Source organism: Gadus chalcogrammus, chromosome 8 (genome assembly GCF_026213295.1).
Source record: "Gadus chalcogrammus isolate NIFS_2021 chromosome 8, NIFS_Gcha_1.0, whole genome shotgun sequence".
NCBI lineage: Eukaryota > Metazoa > Chordata > Actinopteri > Gadiformes > Gadidae > Gadus > Gadus chalcogrammus.
This window is the reverse complement of record NC_079419.1, coordinates 21,615,363-21,639,260: the sequence shown is the minus strand read 5'-3', so window position 1 is coordinate 21,639,260 and position 23,898 is coordinate 21,615,363. Positions and strand designations below refer to the sequence as shown.

Here is a 23,898-nt window from a genome sequence, read left to right as displayed (position 1 = left end):
GGGCCCTATTTTAACGGTCTGAAACGCAAGTGGGAAGCGCAAAGCGCAAGTAGCTTTGTGGGCGGTTCTACGGCGCTATCGCTATTTTACAGGCGGATAAATGACGCTTGCGCCGCGGCGCAAGTGTCAAAAGGGTTGGTCTGAAGCTGCCTAATTACCCGTAGGTGTGGTTTGGGCGTAACGTGCAACAAACCAATGAAAGTGCCAGCTCCCATCCCCTTTAAGAGCCATGAGCGCATTTGAATCGGACAAGTTGATATTTTGACAGCGCGTCTGCAGTCTCCGATGAGACAGATGCACATGAATTTCAAACTGCAAATGGCTTAGTTCAGTGGTTTTCAAACTGTGGGGCGCGCCCCCCCTGGGGGGCGCCAGAGTTCTTCAGGGGGGGCGCGACGTGAGAAAAAAAACCAAAAAAAAAAAACCTGAAAGACGTACTCAGTCGTACTTCAACTGTAGAAGTAACATAATAACTAAATCAATTTTCAACCGTTTATCTTCGTGCAAACCATTTAACAAATCTACACACTATTATCTTCAATAATATCTAAACAGAATTTCGATATCATTTAAAATGTCTTCAGAATCACAGTTTTAGTTTCATACCGCTTCGTTTTCAGATGTTTTCAATGAAGACGTCAGCCCATTCTGATACACCTACTTCTAGACATCATAACTCATTCCTTTTTCAACGTTTACCATCATTCAAACCATTACACAAATCGACACACTTGTATCTTCAATACTATCTAAACGGAATTTTGATAGCATTTATACTTTTTTCAGAATCACAGCTTTAGTTTCAAACCGGCGTCGTTTTCAGTTGCTTATAATAATTTAGGTCACCATAGCAACGCCGGTAAACAAACCCCGCCGAATAGTCGAATCTCTGGACTGAAAAGGCAGATCTGATTCGACTCAGAAAATTCAGAGTCGGGGACCCTGAATGAATCTGTAAACTGGCAGTTTACACAGATTAAGATGTTCAAATGTATTTAAAAAAGGTTAAGCTAAAACATGCTTAGATAAAGTTGTTAAATTGTGTTGTTTAAAAACGCAAAAAGATGTTGTAATGTTTCAGAAATATGTTTAAAATATGTTAAAAAATTTGTTTCAAATGTTTCAAAAATATGTTCCAATTGTTTTAAAATTATGATCGGAGATGTTTGAAATGTGTAAAATAATTAAAATAGCTTTCAAAACACAGGTATTTAGAAAAAAAAATTGGGGGGGGGGGGCTCAGCTGAATTTTTTTCTCTGAGGGGGGGCTCACTCTCTCAGACTTTGAAAACCCCTGGCTTAGTTTATTGCCAAATAATATGGCCCAATTCACGCATGGAATAAGGGGTTTTCTTCCACAACTTCAGAAATACTGAGTCCTCAAATAAATTTCGGCAAAGAAAACGTATGATAGGCTATAACATATGATATGCGGTAACTGTGGTTCTATTTAATGATATACGCAATACATTATAAACATTGTTTCTTATCAGTATTGTATGCTATCCTAATATGCATGTGTCCCCGCGGTAATAGACATTGCCATTGATTGTATTATGCGTTACGTGTTTAGTTTGCCCAAGTGAAGGAGTTCAAGTACCTCAGGGTCTTGTTCGCGAGTGAGGGAACTATGGAGCATGAGATTGGCCGGAGAATCGGAGCAGCGGGGGCGGTATTGCGTTCACTTTACCGCACCGTTGTTACGAAAAGAGAGCTGAGCCGCAAGGCAAAGCTCTCGTTCTACCGGTCGATCTTCGTTCCTATCCTCACCTATGGTCATGAGGGTTGGGTGATGACCGAAAGGACGAGATCGCGGGTACAAGCGGCCGAGATGAGTTTTCTCAGAAGGGTGGCTGGCGTCTCCCTTAGGGATAGGGTGAGAAGCTCAGCCATCCGTGAGGAACTCGGATTAGAGCCGCTGCTCTTTTACTTAGAAAGGAGTCAGCTGAGGTGGTTCGGGCATCTGGTAACGATGCCCACTGGGCGCCTTCCTTGGGAGGTGTTTCAGGCACGTCCAGTGGGGAGGAGACCTCGGGGAAGACCCAGGACTAGGTGGATCAACACTGGCCTGGGAACGCCTCGGGATCCCCCCGTCAGAGCTGGTCAATGTGGCCCGGGAAAGGGAAGTCTGGGGCCCCCTGCTTGAGCTGCTCCCCCCGCGACCCGACCCCGGATAAGCGAACGAAGATGAGATGATGATGAGAGTGTTTAGTTTGCGTGTGTTTAAACAGAGCACACATGCGCGCCCGCATTCATTCATTCTTTTTAACACTCACTCGCGGTAAAACAATGTTTTTCACGATCAAATAGGCATCAATCCTAAAAGTTATGGGCATGTAGGCCTACACGATGTCTGTGTCAAGAAAATATGTGTTTGCTGTACGGTGTTTGCAGATGCATTGATTTAAAAGTACAACTTATTACCGCTGCATCAGCTGTTCTTTCCCAAATAATTTACCAAGAATAGATGAGAGAAGCAAAGTGTATGCGCGAGGTGCACAAGCAATCCGTATGCATCGCATGCGCATGTATGCATGCGCCCTTAAAATAGCATCTGAACAACGTGCCACTGACTTTAAACCAGGTATTCCCTGGTCAGTAGCGCAATGGTACACCGGTGGTCAGGGAAGCCGTCCGATTGAAGAAGGAGGCCTTCCGGGATATGATATCCTGGAGGACTCCTGACTCGGTTGCAGGGTACCGACAGGCCCGAAGGGCTGCAGCTGCTGCCGTGTCGGAGGCTAAGCAGCGGGTGTGGGAGAAGTTCGGAGAGGCCATGGAGAAGGACTTTCGGTCGGCACCAAAGTGTTTCTGGAAGACTATCCGGCACCTCAGGAGGGGGAAACGGGGAACCGTCCAAGCTGTGTACAGTAAGGAGGGGACTCTGTTGACCTCAACTGAGGAGGTTGTCGGACGTTGGAAGGAACACTTTGAGGAACTCCTGAACCCGAATAACACGCCCTCTATGTTGGAGGCAGAGCTCGAGGTTGATGGTGTTTCGTCGTCAATTTCCCTGGTGGAGGTCACTGAGGTAGTCAAACATCTCCGCAGTGGCAAAGCCCCAGGGATTGATGAGATCCAGCCAGAAATGCTAAAGGCTCTGGGTGTTGAGGGGCTGTCATGGTTGACACGCCTATTCAACATCGCGTGGGAGTCGGGTACAGTGCCAAAGGAGTGGCAAACCGGGGTGGTGGTTCCCCTGTTCAAAAAGGGGGACCAGAGAGTGTGTGCCAATTACCGGGGTATCACACTTCTCAGCCTCCCTGGTAAAGTCTACTCCAAGGTACTGGAAAGGAGGGTTCGGCCGATCGTCGAACCTCAGATTGAAGAGGAACAATGCGGTTTTCGCCCCGGACGTGGAACTACGGACCAGCTCTTCACTCTCGCAAGGATCCTGGAGGGGGCCTGGGAGTATGCCCATCCGGTCTACATGTGTTTTGTGGATCTGGAGAAGGCGTATGACCGGGTCCCCCGGGAGAAACTGTGGGAGGTGCTGCGGGAGTATGGGGTAAAGGGGTCTATCCTCAGGGCCATCCAATCCCTGTACTCCCAAAGCGAGAGCTGTGTTCGCGTCCTCGGCAGCCAGTCAGTTTCGTTCTCGGTGGGTGCTGGGCTCCGCCAGGGCTGCGCCTTGTCACCAATCCTGTTTGTGATATACATGGACAGGATATCGAGGCGTAGTCGTGGTGGGGAGGGGTTGCAGTTCGGTGGTCTGAGGATCTCGTCACTGCTTTTTGCGGATGATGTGGTCCTCATGGGATCATCGGCCTGTGACCTTCAGCACTCACTGGATCGGCTTGCGGCCGAGTGTGAAGCGGCTGGGATGAGGATCAGCACCGCTAAATCTGAGGCCATGACTCTTAGCAGGAAACCGATGGATTGCTTACTCCGGGTAGGAAATGAGTCCTTAGCCCAAGTGAAGGAGTTCAAGTACCTCGGGGTCTTGTTCGCGAGTGAGGGTACTATGGAACGTGAGATTGGCCGGAGAATCGGAGCAGCGGGGGCGGTATTGCGTTCGCTTTACCGCACCGTTGTGACGAAAAGAGAGCTGAGCCGCAAGGCAAAGCTCTCGATCTACCGGTCGATCTTCGTTCCTATCCTCACCTATGGTCATGAGGGCTGGGTGATGACCGAAAGGACGAGATCGCGGGTACAAGCGGCCGAGATGAGTTTTCTCAGAAGGGTGGCTGGCGTCTCCCTTAGGGATAGGGTGAGAAGCTCAGCCATCCGTGAGGAACTCGGATTAGAGCCGCTGCTCCTTTACTTAGAAAGGAGTCAGCTGAGGTGGTTCGGGCATCTGGTAAGGATGCCCACTGGGCGCCTTCCTTGGGAGGTGTTTCAGGCACGTCCAGTGGGGAGGAGACCTCGGGGAAGACCCAGGACTAGGTGGAGAGATTATATCTCAACACTGGCCTGGGAACGCCTCGGGATCCCCCCGTCAGAGTTGGTCAATGTGGCCCGGGAAAGGGAAGTCTGGGGCCCCCTGCTTGAGCTGCTCCCCCCGCGACCCGACCCCGGATAAGCGGATGACGATGAGGATGAGGAATGAGTAGCGCAATGGTATTCAGAGACGGCAAAATACCGTTTGCGCCAGAACACGCCTCCTCCTTCCGCCGAACCGCCCCCTTGGGCGCATGATCAATCCCTAATTTACCGGCGAGTGGCGCTGGTGGGAAAAGAACGCTCTGCGCCAGTTGTAACTAGCAACGACACATGCGCCAGTGACTAAGTCACTTGCGCCGGATGCAAGATAGGGCCCCAAATGAGACAACACAGCTTGCCAAGGGTAATGCTTGTATTCAGTCCATTAACCTGTCCGGACTTCAAATAAACAGTTATTAAGAACAGGTTGATTTGCATTTGTAAAGTTTAATTATTTAGTATGACAGCATGAAGGTTTTGGTTATCTAATTTAAGAATTTGAATAAATCACATTAATTAAATTTATTTTTTCAAAAGAAAACATAACAAACTTCAACTTAGAATGATTTCTCTTTTTCATTACAGACTGACTTCAGCTTGTACCAAGCAATACTCTCATTTGTGAATGTCGGAGGAGTACACTGGAAACTACTGGTCAGTGTTTCAAGGCTGCCGGTCTGAAATCCGTTTTTGTTACTGTATGTGATGTAGTTTTAAATAACATTTATATTTTAGTACATAATTCCTGCCACATGCTCTGTCTTTTTGGTGGATCCAATGGAGAATAAAGCCGAGGAAGCAGAGTCCAAAATGCTGCAAAAAGAATAGGGTAGGTCATCAACTTTTTCATAAAGTTTGATTTTACATTTTAGTAGATTTGCCTGAAGAAATCAGTGTAAAAATAATTAACACAATTTCAAAGATGACAATAGCATCTGCTATGATATCATGCACCTTTTTTTAGTTAAAAGGTTGCAAATAACAGAATAAGACAGAGATCCCAAAAAGCTGTCAATTAAAGCAGTTATTTGGCTTTGCTGATTAGAAGGTTATTATTTAAACCTGACATTGAGATTGGTATTGCATGTAGTTTGATACCTCCATGTGTTTTCCAAAGTGAATTCCTGAAGATGAGAAAAATCTGCCACGCAAAGAATGACTGGGGACTATAAAGTGGAAAGGAGCCACCATGCCCCATCCTCTTCAACAGGACAGCAGTAGTTGTGGGGTCATCGTCAGCATGGTAATGAACGCATGTTTGATATGAATTTTGATATATATCTATCAAAGTCAGTAGAAAAAATATGGTTTATCTGAAATAGAAACAACATGTTTTATCTGAAAAGGGCTAAATAACACCATCATCACCAGAAATGAAACACTGATGGCAAAAGTCTTTAGAAGTATTGGATAAATAGTTTAAGCAATTTAAATATAACAGACAATTGTTGCACTTCTGAGTTGGTGATTGACAGGACGTCCATCATTTGAACATGGTTTCCATGGGGGATAGGAACAATGTTGCATTGTTCTTTCACTGCATGTCCAAAATTACATTGTGTTTTATACCTTACATGTCAGATTTTCAGTGGGGAAGTCAGTGTCTTCTTTCAATGTACAAAATATGAATAAATAACAATGCAACAAACATTGAGTTCATAAATATATTCATTACATAATTTAAAGTCAAATAAGTACAAATATTTTATAAATTACAGTTATGACAACAAACAATTGTTGTGCATGATAAAAAAGAGAACAAATAATTGATGTGAGTGAATAGTGAATTCGCACTAAAATGCATGTTTGTTTGATTGATGTTAATGTGATTGAAGTGAGGGAAGATTGTTGACACAATCCATGTATTGTATAAGTCTATTTGCATTTATTGCATTTCTGTTTAAACACAATGTTTCAAATATTACAATCTTCATTCTGTATGTTGGAGTAGATGGCGAAGGCAGTGATGGAGGCATTTCCAGCATTGCCACTCATGTCCTTTGAGACATCCAAGAAGGAGATGGCTAATGCGAGGACTAAGTTTGCACTTGGATTACTCAGTGGTTCAGGTTTGTTAGACGTTTTTCTCATTTCTTTATATGTGGTAGTTCGTTTTGTTATGTGGTTAAATGCAATAATACACATTCAAATAAACTACAGCCTCTTAAAGTGAATGTACATTGCACACATATACAGGTTTGTAGTCCAAAGCGTCATTAATTTTATGCACAAATTCACCATCAAATATCCCACAAATATCTCATATTAACTCATTATCCAATCACATAATCACAGGACAATTAACAGAATAATTAACATTCCTAAGAAAACATCAATATAGTCCGCTGGTAAACTTCACACAGTCTGCCAAAATTTAATTAGATTGTAAATAGAATTTATTGCGTTATTTCTGGAAGAAAGTGGTCCAATCCTTGGTCGCTTTTAACTCACTTTATTTGTTAAAGTAGGCATGTTTCGGTATGGTAACTATGAAGCTTAAGGGAGGGAATTGTATCTAACGCGTGTGAGGGACAATATCGTGAGCTTCAAGCCCCGGGCTTAATAATAATAAATAATAATAATAATAATAATAATTCATTTTATTTGTTGAGCACTCTTCATTCTAAGCAGAATCTCAGAGTGCTAAAGGACAAAAACAGTTTAAGAAAATGTATAAATTTTTTAAAAAGTAGGAAATGCCTTTATTAAGCCCGGTTCTCTCCGCGGTTACCTATAGTCTCTTTCCTCCCACGCATTACTATTCATTGTCTGAGTATGTATGCCTTTATATGTCTCTGTTAATGCTGTGCTGTGCCTTAAATAACTTAAAACCCACAAAAATAAAATTAAACCAAAGAACAGAACCTATTCGGAACGCAAAACTACTCAATGAAAGACTCAAAATGTTGTTAAACAGTCACCATCATCAATATGTTTGAGTTTATGATAATTCATAATCCAGTTGACAAGCTTCATATAAATTGATCCCAGCTGCCAAAAATCTGGAAGTATTTTCTTTCAGTGTTTGACATGGACAACCACTGTGCAATGTGCTCTGCCTCGAAGCCCCCAGGATCAGGGCCTACAACTACTGATTGGGTAAGTGGTTTTCATTATTTCCTGTACATTTATGATTTGGGGTTATCGTATGTTAATATAATCAAATGTAGTGTTTGAGTATTTCTAATTTTTTTTCAGAAAAATGAAAACCATGAACAATGTTGCAGACCACCTAAATTCCCTACATTCCTTAAAACAATTGTCCTTCATGGCCTCTTATTCCTGACAATGATAACGATATTATCTGCTTATTTAATTTTACAGATAATGTGTGACACATGCCAGAGGTGGTACCATGAGCAGTGTCTGGGGATGAGTAAAGACCAACTCTTACAAGCAAGGGCAAGCAAGTGGGATTGTGTCCTTTGCAATTAGGACAACATTTTATTTTGTGGAGACATATACAAAAAAAAAGAAAAAAAGTACAAAGTTCATTGAATAAAAAACTATTACAGTATCCATCGATGTAGACTGCGAAAGTGGTGTAGCAAAGTTGATAGATGAAGACCCTAAACCGCTGCCTACAGGTTCAGTGGTGGAACTCCTGGTGGGGTGAAATGTTTTCTGCAAAGACGCATGCTGGCCTGTAGAGTAATGGAGTTTGGGTGACCCCGAACCTTTTCTTAATCATCAAAATTAGGATTCCTATACTTGCAAGACCATATTATTATTCCACTGTGATCCTACAAAGAGAAAAGGATTAAAATATTTAAGTGAACAGCAATGAAGCCCACGTGCTGGAGGATTAGGGCCAAAAGCAAAAATGGGAAATCAAACAGGAATAACTATACTTAATACATAGAAAATATTGTACATTAAAAAAAATTACATGGAGACGGGTTTAAACTTCTCGGGTGACACTATGGGGTCGTGAACTATGACCCTGAAGTGGAATGAGTCTGGAATAACAGGGCGTTTCCTTTTAAAATTTAATCCAAAATCATATCTAATATGTCTCATATTTCAATATCTAGTGGGCTTTTAATTTGAAACTACACATCAGAATATCCTGAAACTTCTTGGGTATTACTATGGGATGTGAACTATGACCCTGAAGTGGAATGAGTCTGGAATAACAGGGCGTTTCCTTTTAAATGTAATCCAAATTCATATCTAAATCATATCTAATGCCTCATATTTCAATATCTAGTGGTCTTTTAATTTGAAACTACACATCAGAATATCCTGAAACTTCTTGGGTGACACTATGGGGTTGTAAACTGTGACCCTGAAGTGGAATGAGTGTGGAATAACAGGGCGTTTCCTTTTAAATTTAATCCAAAATCATATCTAATATGTCTCATATTTCAATATCTAGTGGGCTTTTAATTTGAAACTACACATCAGAATATCCTGAAACTTCTTGGGTGACACTATGGGGTCGTAAACTGTGACCCTGAAGTGGAATGACTCTAGAATAACAGGGCGATTCCTTTTAAATTGAAACCAAAATAATATGTAATAAGTCTCATATTTCAATATCTAGTGGGCTTTTAATTTGAAACTACAGATCAGAATATCCTGAAACTTCTTGGGTATCACTATGGGGTTATGACCTATGACCCTGAAGTGGAATGAGTCTGGAATAACAGGGCGTTTCCTTTTAAATTTAATCCAAAATCATATCTAATATGTCTCATATTTCAATATCTAGTGGGCTTTTAATTTGAAACTACACATCAGAATATCCTGAAACTTCTTGGGTATTACTATGGGATGTGAACTATGACCCTGAAGTGGAATGAGTCTGGAATAACAGGGCGTTTCCTTTTAAATGTAATCCAAATTCATATCTAAATCATATCTAATGTCTCATATTTCAATATCTAGTGGTCTTTTAATTTGAAACTACACATCAGAATATCCTGAAACTTCTTGGGTGACACTATGGGGTTGTAAACTGTGACCCTGAAGTGGAATGAGTGTGGAATAACAGGGCGTTTCCTTTTAAATTTAATCCAAAATCATATCTAATATGTCTCATATTTCAATATCTAGTGGGCTTTTAATTTGAAACTACACATCAGAATATCCTGAAACTTCTTGGGTGACACTATGGGGTCGTAAACTGTGACCCTGAAGTGGAATGACTCTAGAATAACAGGGCGATTCCTTTTAAATTGAAACCAAAATAATATGTAATAAGTCTCATATTTCAATATCTAGTGGGCTTTTAATTTGAAACTACAGATCAGAATATCCTGAAACTTCTTGGGTATCACTATGGGGTTATGACCTATGACCCTGAAGTGGAATGAGTCTGGAATAACAGGGCGTTTCTTTTTAAATTGAAACCAAAATAATATACAATAAGTCTCATATTTCAATATCTAGTGGGCTTTTAATTTGAAAATACACATCAGAATATCCTGAAACTTCTTGGGTGACACTATGGGGTCGTGAACTATGACCCTGAAGTGGATTGAGTCTGTTATAACAAGGCGTTTCCTTTTAAATCTCCAATAAAAAACTATTGGCATAAGCTTACATTTGTCAATTTGTTGGGCATTTATTTTGAAAGTACATATCACAAAGTCTGTACATTTCCTTTAATAGCATTTGCTTTATTCTTGGCTTTCACCCACGTGACCCAAGACTTGACAACGGTTGTCATCCGCCATATTGGTGCCCCTCGAGCATAAACAAGCCGAGCGCAAAGAGACATAGAGTGAGAAAGTCGCAATGGTTCTTTGCGTTGTCGTTGGCTGTGGAAGCAAAAGTGGAAAGTATAAAGGCGTAGGGTTTTATCGTATACCAGCAGTAATCACAAATCAAGGCAAATTTGTCGAAGAACTAAGCCGAGAGCGGAGAGAAATGTGGATTTCGGTGAGTCGCGGTGATGTAAAAGCCAAAGACATTTTACAGAGCGAGCGCGTATGCAGCAATCATTTTGTTTCTGGACAACCAGCACATAGCTGGGACAAAGATAACGTGGACTGGAAGCCCACATTGAATCTTGGAAAGAAGCAGTATGTTCAGAAAGACCACAAGGCTGCTGCAGAGAGTGTGAAGGCTGCAAAGGAAAATCGCTATCCAACAGCAAGAAGTGGAAGCGGCGAAGAAGAGAGACTTTCAATGAAAGCGGCATTCGGATTGCTGAAATAGACTTTAAAGGTCCCATGACATGAAAATCTCACTTTATGAGGTTTTCTAACATTAATATGAGTTCCCCTAGCCTGCCTATGGTCCCTCAGTGGCTAAAACTTGCGTTTGGTGTAAAACGAACACTAGCTGTTCTGCTCGCCTTTGAAAAAACGAAGGCTCAAGTGCGCTGATTTGAAATGTCTGTGTTTAGGACGTCATCAAGCATGATGACGTCCTAAACGTCATCATGCTCCTCCCCTTACTCTGCCTGGCCCGCCCAGAGACGTTGGCCTGCCAATGAGACTCGACCGTGCGAGCGCCACATGTGTGTGTGTGAATACACACACTGTAACGCAAGTGTTTCTTGTCGGTCACGTCCACTGCATAGGCCACGCCCACTTGACGTCCCCTCGCAGGGGAGTCGAAGTGGAGACCCCAGAGATTTTCACCCACACCCGCAGAGAGTCATGGGCCTTTGCCCGTGGCTCGAAGTAGCCAAAGTTATATCTCTCACACGTGTTCAACACGCTTCCTCTCCTTTTGCTCCATAGTCATAGTTACCATACCGAAACATGCATACTTACGAAATAAAGTAACTGTTAAGAGCTATCCCGGATTTGAACCCTTTCCTTGAAGAAACTCTGCAATTTGGTGATCCTGACGTTCTTGGAAAAGTTCCAGGACCGAGACTCGAAGCACGCGGCCATCGGGACGCAATACAGCCTATTTGCAGGCGCCACTGAAAGGTAAACAGAACCTGTTGTCAATGACTAAACTCTGTGATAGTTAGAATAGTAACATTTAGGTAAATAGCTTGTACTGCCTCCGTCTGGTTGCGGAGATCCGTGGTCTCGGCCCTTAGATTGAAATTCATAACAGCTCGGATACGCTAACAGATTAAATAAAATAATTATATTCAAGGAGCAAAGGGCTAGGAGTGTGTTTTTATGGGTTTGTAGATAGACTGTATCCACTCCCGTCTAGATATAATGTTTGTACCGCGTGGGAGACGTATTACCTGCGGTTTAATTGTTGAATGGTGTATGTCCGTGTTTTTATGGGTTTGTAGATAGACTGTATCCACTCCCGTCTAGAACTAATGTTTGTACCGCGTGGGAGAAATATCACCTGCGGTTTAATTGTTAAATGGTGAAGTACTGATGTTAAGCCGGTCCACCATAAGGTAAATGGTGAAGTACCGAAGTTCAGCCGGTACCACCATAAGGTATTATTTATCACCGACCACAAACGTTCCAAACCCTTACGGTGGGATAAGGACAGGTCAGGTATTAACGTTAATCTAGCTTAGTTGCATATTAAAACCGGAGGCTAGGCCTTTGTTTGACCTGGAGTTCGAATGAGATTGGTTCCTCTCGGCCCGGTTCATGTGAAAATCCAATGTGAAACTTTGTATAGTATACAACGCAGCCGTGGAGGCACACTTGCGCAGTTTTAACCAGACTGCTTTGCACGCTTCGCTATCCCGCCGTAGAAACAAACTTGCCCGAATCTCATTATTCTTATAGAGATCCTATACGGTGCGTTTGACCAGTGATATCTAGATGAAATTGCAGCAAGTTTGAATCTTCCGGGGATATTGGGTGTACCACGTGGGGTAGGATTTAAAGAGACGACGCGTCTTGTTGACGTGGGTTTCCTTTGTTACGAACCTCCGCCATCTTTGTAGTCAAAGCCTTTTGTAAAAACAAAACGCAATCTTGCTCTGTGTAGGAGACACAGAGCTCTCTCTCTCTCTCTCTCTCTCTCTCTCTCTCTCTCTCTCTCTCTCTCTCTCTCTCTCTCTCTCTCTCTCTCTCTCTCTCTATTCTGCAAGTCGGTAGGTGCCAGCTTGTCTGTTGTTAAGACTGCGTGGTCTCTGACCTGGGACAATAGCAGACCACTCCCTCTCCCTCTCCCTCTCTCTCTCTCTCTCCCCCCCTCTCTCTCTCCATCCCTCCCTCCTCCTCCCCCCCCCCCCCCCTCTCTCTCTCTCTCTCTCTCTCTCTCTCTATTCTGCAAGTCGGGAGGGGCCAGCTTGTCTGTTGTTAAGACTGCGTGGTCTCTGACCTGGGACAATAGCAGACCTCTCTCTCCATAAATATATTCCCTTAAAGATCCATCTGTTTCAAATGATAATAATGTTTGGCAGCTACTTATTCAGCCAATAGTGCAAGTATATTGTCACATTTCACTAGTCAATAGCTGGAGGTATGATATTGTATATTTCATTCCAATATTTGAGGTATTTAGTTTGACTTTGATTTAAATATCAATATTTAGATCTGACTACAGTTTCCGCACACGCATTGAGTGCCCTCATCCTCTACGTCTCATTAAATCCATAGCAATAAGTTGGAAACCATCGGTAATGACACTAGTTTCTGAGCACATAATATTTGGGCTATAATTTTGTAACTAATAGAATTCAACATCTTTGGGAGAATAATATTTATGTATACATGTGGAAATATCTGTAAATCCACTTTGTTTGTACAAACATATTACTTTTGGGCAACATACGAAAAGGTTGTTCCACAGTTTCAATATGGAATATTGAAAGTAATTAACGTTGTACAATCTTGTAACTCTCCCTGTTCCTCTCTTTCTCTCTCTGTCTGCCTGCCTGCCTGTCTAAAGGTAGACCCTCCCTCACCCCCTCATGAAGACACCTTCCCATCTGCGTTACAAAGCCCCCCCCCCCCCAGAATAGTTTTGTCTTTAATGCCCCACTCTGGCGTCGTTTTGAGTACTCGTCGTTAACGATTGTTCATGGTTATACACAATAGAACGTTAACAAGAGTTCCAATCATTATTATCTTTCACTTCACCCATTCTTCTGAACTTTCCTGAGGCCGGCACGGTCTGTGTTCCTAAGCAGTAGCTCCATTGCGGACGTTCAGAGTAAATACCATCCTATCTGCTGATCCGCTAATACCATTCAAGACTGCATGCTTACATTTTACATCCAAGTCTGTTGATATTTTGTTATTAAAGACGCAAATTATTAATCTACGAGTCCCTCCTAACCCTTTACACTCGTAAAGTCCCCACCACCCCCCTCCAGGCCAGTCTAACACCCCGTCCCCTCACTGGCCTTCCATCTCTCTCTCTCTCCAACCCCGTCTCTCTCCGCTTCTCCTCCTCCACTGTCTTAATGAACCCGCCACCACCAATCTTCCTCCCGCCAAACCCTCCTCGTAAAAACCCCCCCACCCCTCCCAAAACACTCTCTCTCTCTCTCTCTCTCTCTCTCTCTCTCTCTCTCTCTCTCTCTCTCTGTGACTGTTTAAAACTAACGATAACTTCTGTTTGTAGTTCCCCTTTTCATCCAAGGATCTCATAGGGCTATCTGTGTACATATAAATGTACACACAGCGCAGAGACAGAGTGTACTGAGAACACAAATTGCGGTTAAGTGGTAGCCTTATGTTATAAGGTACCACAGTTTTCAGCCGGACAGATAGAACTCAGAGAAGTTTCTGTAGTCGGCTGATACGTATGTAGTTTGCCCCGCCGCCATATTTGAAGTTCTTGGTAGTGAATCCAACTCCCCCCTCTCCCCCCTCCCTCCGCACGCCCCTGGTAATCTACCCCTTTTACACCTCCCTCCCCTTGAAACCCTATCATCTCCCTCTTCAGATCCCGTCCAACCCCCCCCGCCCCTCCTTCCGCACCCCCTTCATGATTGCCTTCAAACACTCTCTTCCCCTCACTTCCTTGTTCATATTGCTGAAAGAAGGCCATACGCCTTTCTATTTGATAGTTGAATTTAATTCTTTGCCTCCTCCTCTCATCTATCTTAGTGAACCCCCGACCACCACTCTTCCTGCTGCCAAACCCTCCTCGTAAAAAAAACCCCACCCCTCCCAAAACACCTCTCTCTCTCTCTGTGACTGTTTAAAATTAACGATAACTTCTATTTGTAATTCCCCTTATCATCCAAGGATCTCATAGGGCTATCTGTGTACATATAAATGTACACACAGCGCAGAGACAGAGTGTATTGAGAACACAAATTGCGGTTAAGTGGTAGCATTATGTCATAAGGTACCACAGTTTTCAGCCGGACAGATAGAACTCAGAGAAGTTTCTGTAGTCGGCTGATAAGTATATAGTTTGCCCCGCCGCCATATTTGTAGTTCTTGGTAGTGAATCCAACCCCCCCTGTCCCCTCCCTCCAATCCCCTTTCGTGGATCTCCTCCTCGTCTCTTCCTCCCGCCTGAACCTCCTCGTAAAGACCATCCCCCACCCCTCCCACGACACCTCTCTCTCTCTCTCTCTCTCTGTGGCTGTTTAAAACCAACGATAACTTCTGTTTGTAGTTCCCCTTTTCATCCGAGGATCACATAGGACTATCTGTGTATATATACATGTACACACAGCGCGGAGAAAGAGTGTACTGAGAGCGCAAATTGCAGTTAAGTGGTAGCCTTATGCCATAAGATACCCCAGATATCAGCCGGACAGATAGAACTCAGAGAAGTTTCTTTTATCGGCTGATACGTATGTAGTTTGCCCCGCCGCTATATTTGTAGTTCTTGGTAGTGCCCCCTACTCGTTAACACGAGATTATTCGCAATTACATCTCAACATCTCCAACTGCACCACAAGAATATAACTATTATAAGTCCCAACTGGACAACCCCCAGCTTTCCAAGAAGCCAATCTACTGTTTTCCCCCCATCCAGATCAAGAATCCCCTTAATTGTCTGCCCCCACCAGACGAGACCAAATTTGCCTTGCAACAATAGGGTAACGCATTAAACAGCCGTTCAAAACCCCTCTTGACTTTAACATTCATACTGAATCAGAGGGATCTAGAACATTTCTATACACCCCCTATGCCACATCAACTTGATAGACAAAGACCTATTGATTTCCCTGCAGATCACACAGCCCTGCAATTTAAAGAGGAACACACCTAGGCTGTATCTTCAAACTCTCTCTACCACACACTCCCTTATTCATATTGCTGAAAGAAGGAGGCTAAACCCCTTCCTATTGTCAGTTAAATTGAAGTCTTATCTTATTGTTCTTTCTCCCCCTTGCCCCCTCCCACCCCTAACACCTAGTCATGTGTTGGAACCAGGTTGTAAATTTAGTATATTTGTTTGTATATTTGGGGGTCTGCGTGTCTGTGTGCTGAAATACGGAAAGCCAGTCCCTTGTTAATATCGCACACACAAGTATTTGTGTAGGTTGTAATCAATGTTTTTTGATTCACCAACATTAATAGTTTAAACGATCTATAAATGTTTTGCATTTGTACTAAATTTGTTCTCTTTTCTCGTCAGGCCTTTGCAACCCGAGCAGTAATGGATGCCCGACATTCATCATTTTAATTGTTTACATTACTTAAAATATTCTCTTTTCTAATCAGGAAGTGGCAACACAACAATCAGTTGTCCACGATCATCATTTTACTTCTGTGCATTGATCCTAATTCTCTCTTTCTCCAGGAAATGGCAGTATAAGCAGGAACAAATGCCAAACACTGACAGTAATTATTATTTTTTTCAGGTTGCTCAGCCCTTCTGTCTATTCCACATGCGTTTTGTGTAGCAAGACAGCTAGAGAACCAGGCTGGTTCAAATAGACACGGGGTTCAACTGATAGAATAATATGTCTAATTAATAAATGGTGCACATGGTTTTAAACAGTGCCCAAGGAGGGAGTTAGCTCAACTGCTGTAGCCACAATTACAATACATTTTTTGCGAATATTAAATCTACATGGGTTAAATTCTGCTATAATCAGCTACTACATACGAATAAACTGAATAACACTGCGTGAGATGTTCAAAGGTCAACTATTGCTTCCATTGGAGCGATAGCAATAGATATAATATCGTACCACCAATATGCATGCATTATCTTGTATTCAATAATTAGGAAAGCCGGATTCCAGAACCGAAAGAAGTCCTACAAAAGGACACCAACCCAGGGGTCTTACATCAAACCAGATCCCTGTACGACAGTTACACGGTGATCTTAAAATAGGAATAATTATCTAGACTCCACATCATGAATGGTTAGCCTTTAAAGTTGTCCATAGCATGCATACCGCTCGTCCACAGAAGTCCGGGGATTATCCAGGCCTGGGGATTCTTATTAGGAGAATTCTGGGATAACCTGCCTCGTAGGAGAGCGGAAGAGTCCCCCCCAATAGAGGATCCTGAGGACAAGTGGTAGAAATGCATAGTTCAACAGACCTGACGAGGTCCAGAATACCAAAATAAGAAAGAATAAAATATATATTTCCTTACAAATTATGAAAATAACATTTCAATAAAAGTCTTTACGTAATCTATGGTTAATAATTGGCAATATTTACGATTAAATTACATAAGTAGAATAAAATGTAATCCATAATTCATCCTAATTGTGATTGAAATATACGTGTTACGTTTTCCATTACACGACGGGCTATGTAGACAGTGGATACTCGATTATTACAATATATCACAACCAGTTTAATGGTCAACCAAAACGCACAGCCATAACATAACCCCGACAGTCCCCGACTGGACCCCGACTGACAACGTTCCGGTAACAACAGAAGTATGATGCCTAATATTGAAATGACATTTTTTAATATCAAGATATTTTGTTAATGTTCAAATTTAAGTTTTGTATGTTTGTGTTTTCCCATGTGGTCTTGTCACCCTGTTATTCTGCAGGGTCGTTTAAAATGTAATCCTTTGAGGTTAGTGGAAATCAGTTCTCACTCTGTTCCTTTGTTGGTTCGGGCCTGTTATCCATGATCCCCAGGGAAGCGCAGAGACGCAAGTGATAAGGAACGGCCAGCCCCATATTTATGACATCTTAAGGAATGATGACTTAGATGACCATATGGTTAACGAAGGCTTTTGGTTTGTTGTGAGGCAGCTGCCCTCAGCAACACTTCTGAATGTGTAAGAACTCCTGGCCACTCAACGGACCTATCTGCGGACCCTTTAGAAAATGAAGGGCTCCGCAGGGAGTAATCCCATCTGAGGACTCAGATTGTTAAATAATATGTTTATTTTTAGGTGTGTTGATGCATGTTATGATGCATCTTCGTTCGTGCTTTTCTTACGAATGTGCATATAAAGATACAAATAAAATGAAAATAAAAATAGGTAAAAATATAAAATGAAAACAAATGGTGGTTACATATACCATGTATGAATGTCCTCTTGTGTGTGTCAGAGCCACCAAGATAATGGAGGTTACTCAACTGTTACATACACGAGGGGATATTGAAAGCATACCACATATAAAACTATAAGATAATTAGAAAATAGTTCAGTATAATTGACTTACAATAGCATTGGTTTCAACAGATAACTTCTGAATATTTCTTTTAGGTTCAGTTTTTGTTTTGCTTTAGAATATCACCCTATATTTAATACCCAGATGTGCATAATTGTTGTGAGTTCGGATGACTCTTATTCTACCTAGTTTAGGCCGTTTTAATTGCCCTGGCTCAAGATTCCCCCATAGATCTGGTGTCAGACGTTGGATTGTGGCACTCCTTGGGAGCCTCCAAGCCCACGTCGACTGACTGATCGTTCCTGCGGGTTCTTGAGAGGTTGACGGTGGAGCTCATGGGGAGGCTCCGGGAGAGTTCGCAATCACAGGCTCCTTCGGGGAGAATTCAAGTGGGTCAGGATTAAAAGGTTGAATTAATGTATCGATTTGATGTTGACCAACAAAAAACTAGATAATTATAATAATAAATACTGTTCATGTAATGGTATAGTTAGGTCTGGGTCCTGCGTAGCTAAAAAACTGTTTTGGAAATAGTAATGGACGTGTCCGGGACATGGATAGCTATAAATGAGTAAAGATAAAACTGCGTTTTACTTTACTTCACTTTGCTAAGGCATATGCACGTTTGATGTGGTATGCAATGTAAATAGGAGTGAATCAAAGTGTGGACAACATCAAATGCGAACAATACGTAGAATAAATGAAGATAAGGTCATCCAATATACATAGTTAGTGTAGGACAATCGGGTGGTATAATGAAGGTAACTGTTAGAACCAGATACGGTTACAAAGAAGTGATATTGAACATGCACATTTTAACATTGTTATTTCCCTTTTTTCATCTTTTTGGGTGTATAGATAAGAAATGGATTAGCGAAACATCTGCTGGGAAGGGACAATATAAGCTCAATTTCGATTCAGAAGTAGTGGGTTCAACTTTCAAATGCCACTGCTACTGCTGTAACGCTTTGATACAACGTCAACGTTTCATAGTCTGATATTTTTTTACTCTGATAAGTTACGGCACACAGGTTAATGACTCATGAAACATTTGCGGTTTGCTGCATTTAAGAACAGCGTGGTCTCAAGACGGCTGCATAGACCCACCACTATCGACCTTTGGTTTTGTATGTACTGGTCTTCATTTCTCTTCACAATAGAATGGTTTATGTACAGATGATTAAGGAAAGGAACTTCAACTTGGTTGCACTACACCGTTGTTAGGATTGGTTAATTGAATGTGCATGGCTGAAGCAATGCGCAAGGAGGGATGTAGTGTGAATATTAAATCAAGGTTGAAGGTTGAAATCAGCTCAAAATAAGGAATGGGACACTCAAAACAAAAATTTAAAATCTGTACAAGCACTAAATAGAATTGGTTAGATGAAGGAATACAAATGAGACTCTATCAATTATAATACAGACATATTTGAAACGCATACAATTTTCAGATCCAATGTTTCCAGAAGCAAGATGAGTACCGTGTATCACTCTGACACAGCTAACTTTGCACGTAATGCTTACGGTTAGATTCATGCTTACACTTTTCAAGGGTCCCATAATGGACTTCCATTGCAACAATTAAAAATAGAATTAAAGGAAATATGTTTTTGAACAACTAACTGCTGTACTTGAGTTTGTATTTCTACAATAGAAACAAAAGATCCAGGACCAGATGCAGACACACCCGGAGCCCACAAACTACGTCCGCCGAGCAAGGAGTAACAGTCACATGAGGAAATCAAATAACGGCAGGATTAGAATCGGGTCTCTTTTGGTTGTCCACCATACATAAAAAAAGAAAAAAAAAGAAATATGTATATATATATTGTTTGGATAAATTACATGTATCATAATCAGCAACAGTTCGTACAGTTTACCAGATAAGGTTAAAAGGAATATATATAGATATGGATATGTTATTGACAGAGCAAGGAGGGGTAAATGCGATGATAGGCACAACATGTTGTACTTTTATCCCCAATAACACAGCTCCGGATGGGTTGGTGACCAGGGCGCTGGCATAATTACAATCCCTCAGGTTAGAATTGGCAGAGAACTCCGGCATTAATGACCCTTTCACAGGATGAATGGAGAATATGTTTGGGAGGTGGAAAGGCATGATCCAGTAAGTGCCCGTCACGGGAATAAATGCAGAGACCGTGTTAATTGTTACCGGCTTCCGTTGTATTCCCTGTGCACGAGGGCTTCTGCATCTGCTGATCACCACAGCAGTGGGCGCTACAGAAGCGGCAAGTGCCATTCAGGCTTACATGGGGATCAGATATGATCCGATGAAAGTGAACGATACATCACCTGAGGGGCCCGACCCTATCCAGCTGTAATATGTAGAATATTCAACACCTATACTATTCTAGTAGAAGCGCCTGTATATAAGATAATCAATATCCCGGATTGACTTGAATAACAAATTTTAAAACAACCATACCAGACTATATTTGTTATTGTGTAGTGTTGCTTGGTTGCGAGTGCAACCCGTTATTTGTGAATCGCTGCATTGATAATGGTACTGTTGATCTTCTTTGAGACGGTTGTTTACAGGTCACCTGTTGCTGACACAACGACGACAAAGAACCTGTTTGGAGGCTCCCATGATGTAAAAGTAACCTCTCTGTGAGCTGAGCCCTTGACAAGGAGGGACGAGTCTTGGGTTCATGAATTACAGGCCCCGACGGCGACAGAAGAAACAATGGCTGCGATGATAACAATGTCCAAAACCACCCACATGCAACAGCGCACCAATACACGAAGATCACCTGAACCACCCAAATCCATGCTAGCCTATCAATAATTTTTAATTTTTATTATGACTACTAATTTTTTACTTTACTTTTGCACATGTTGAAAATTGTATGACCTTGTAGCACATAACCGAAAAGTATTAGCTTAGGATTCCTATGGATACTTTTGTTTGTGTGTTGTTTGACCATATGATTGTACACAGCAAATTGAGGAGAGTTAAAATGTTGGTGTTGAGGAAGTTTGAGTTAGAGCATAGTTAAATATACTCTGGAAAGAGTCAAATCCTGTATATTTAACTCTAATTTTTCGAAGAGTTGGTGTTAAAACAGGGTGTCAAAACGAAATATCTTCAAATCAAATCTGTAAGTGTCATTGTAGTAAAATTAACTCTGAATAATTGAACACTTAACTCCAAACCTGGAAGTGACACTTCAGGTGTAAATTTCTGGTAAATTGACCCTCCCCCACCATAGCCTATAAAGCCGACGTGGTACACACTGCACAGTCTCGTCTCAACGGTGCAAGGAGTCTGTTTGAAACCTGCATCCTCTTGTGATTCGGTAAGTAAGTCAACTTTTGTATTTCTTTTAACATTTAGTTTCTTATATTAAGGCTATATTTCGCCTCCGGCCCCCTGTGTATTTTAAACCGGGATCATTTTTTAGGCCTATTTCATTTGGTAGTCAAACTGATAAAATGGCCACGCATATTTTGCTATCTTTAGGCCTACTTGTTTTCAAGGTGTATGACTTGGCTTCCAAGTTCAGTATATAATATGCATCCTCATATAAAGGGGATCAATATTGCGTCATGATGTAGGACAGCTGGAGTGTGGCTTATGTATAAATTGGACATGCTAATGTCTGCTAGCTTGATGCTAATTGTTAGCTACTTTTCAATGTGTTAGTGTGCACTCACACTAGGCCATCTTGCCGTGGCCGTTTTCACACCTAACCATGCTCAAATCTGCCAGTGTGAGTGTGGCCTTAATATCAGTGACGGCTGGTGGTGCTTTTAGGTGGGTGGGCTAACATTTATCAATACTTCACAGGGCCAGACGCCATGAGGTCACCTTTATATCTCTGTTCATAACTTTCATATAATGTGAATGATTTTTAAACAAGAATAAGTTGTAGAGAAATGCGTGTCTTTATTTGAAGCACAATTATAAAGAAAAATAAGGTGTTTAAAGTGCTTCACTGAGCTGAAATTGAACATCTCGAACTAAACCATTGAGCAAAATGAAACATTTTTTCGTGCTTAAAGTATTAAACTATTAAAATGTTGACCGGTCTCCCTTTGCGCAAAAATGCGGCTGTAGACGATCACACACTCTTTGGTCGAGACGTCTGTCTCGCCGTGAATCGTGAAGGACATGTATGTGGCGTTTCCGACGTCCGCAGCAGTCTTTAGCTTTAAGGTGTCGCCTATTACCGCAATGAATTGTGCACATGCCATCTCATTGCTATACGTTGGGTTGACGTTTAATCCATTTTTCTTCATGAGAATAATTTCGGATTTAAATTTGGTGAAGGGCAACTCCTCTTTGGCAGTGTTGTATGCAACATTATATTTGATCATTTCTGATTCCTTAGAGAACCTTATTGTTACTGCCTGTCGCTGAAATGCAGCTGGGAGAGGGGCCAATTTCTCTACACACTTGTCATGTCATGTTGGGTTATTTAGACATATGCTTTTTTAATGTATCGATACGAAACGTTGTTGACCCGCTTACAAATGCACTATTACCGGCCATATTCTGGCGGGCTAAATGAAATTAGCCCAAATAGGGGCGTGTCACGACACCTGCCAATCACAATGAAATGGCCGCTTACCCATGTGCTTGGGCTGAGCAAGTACGCGGTTTCGAACACACCCAGCATCGCTAGCTTACTATACGTACTCAACTGCCCCAGAATGCACTGCGTCTATTCAAAAGAACAGTGGAAGCAATGGCGCTAAACGGGGAGCCGCAGCAGCAGTGCTTTTAATAATTGTTTAATAATTGTTTTTAACATATCACCGCAAATCCTTAGGTTGAAGATGTACTGTGACGTTAAATGTGACGTTTATATATTTATTTATAATATTTATTAACGGCGCCCGGCCGGTAGGTTATTGACACGTCATTTGATTCACGTCATCTGAGGTGGTTAAGTAAGAACGGTCTTCCGAACCTCGATTACTCAAAATGGATTACTCAATCATTATTTAAGGATTCGAGAAGTAAGCCAAGTATTGAGTAGGTAGTAAGCAGTAAGCAAGTAGGTGGTTTCGAACACTTAGCCCAAATGGGAAGCATATGAAGGGGGCGTGTCACGATACCTGTCATTCAAAATTTAATGGAAGCTTACGCTACCGCTTGGGCTGAATACATTTAGCCCATTCACGCGGAAAAACCCAAGATATATCATATATCCTGGGTTTTTCTGTCACTTTTTGGTGCTGTTGCTGCTTTAGGTTCAACCAAAATATAAAAGAATATGTTCTACGTTTTTTAATAATAATTATATAAAATAAAACATGTTTACTGTAAAAGGTAGGGAGGGCTTAGCCCTGTTAGCCCATTAATACCAGCCGTCCCTGGTTAATATGGTGTATGTGTTGTGCTAAAAGCCTATACGGGTTAGCCTATTGTGTGTAGACTATATTAGCTCAAAGTGAAATCTTATGTCTTGGTACTGTAAGTCATTCTGAAATGATTACTGTTTTAGTTGAGTATATTTATTGCTCATTGTTAAAAAAAAAAAAAAAAGTACATTTATTACATAAGGGAATTAATTATTATTATTACATCTATCACAATAGTACATGCATAGAATAAATACCACTGAAATGGTTATGTTTAACTTGCGTAGTCTATTGTGCAGAATGCTAACCTCATTCATTTATTTGAATGCAGGCTGAAAATGCTGGCAAAAGTGGAATATGGGGAGTCCAAAAATACATTAAAGTTCCTCAAACTGATGACAATTTCCATTTCCTCCAGTTTCTTCAAGAAGGTCTGTGTAATTCAAACAAAGGAATAATTATTGCTCAAATAGCTATATTGATAATAGATGAGGTGGCTTAAGGTTTTATTCATTTTTTATTTCTCCCAGCAACGGACAAATTTAGTCTGCAGGCTCAACATCTATCCGAGGGTGTGTTAGCCTTGACTGATGCATCAGATACCGAGGTTGATGCAGACACATTTGATGAGCTGATGAAGTCAGGGGTCCGAAACTTCAAGGTTGGATACCGCAAGTACCCAGTAACGGGTAAGGATAAACCTTTTGAGTCAAAGCACCCGTATATGGAGGCAGGGTGTTCATG

General features: G+C 41.7%; 1 protein-coding gene and 1 long non-coding RNA gene across 2 annotated transcripts in view; one reads left to right on the top strand and one right to left on the bottom strand.

Moving 5' to 3' along the window:
- The window catches only part of LOC130387491 (uncharacterized), a 156,940-nt gene that overhangs the window by 25,879 nt on the left and 107,163 nt on the right, over positions 1-23,898 (bottom strand). The window lies entirely within an intron of this gene.
- On the top strand, positions 21,074-23,854 carry LOC130387496 (uncharacterized). The gene is made up of 3 exons (XR_008896303.1): positions 21,074-21,143; positions 23,486-23,585; positions 23,685-23,854. It is a non-coding gene; the product is annotated as an uncharacterized LOC130387496 (long non-coding RNA).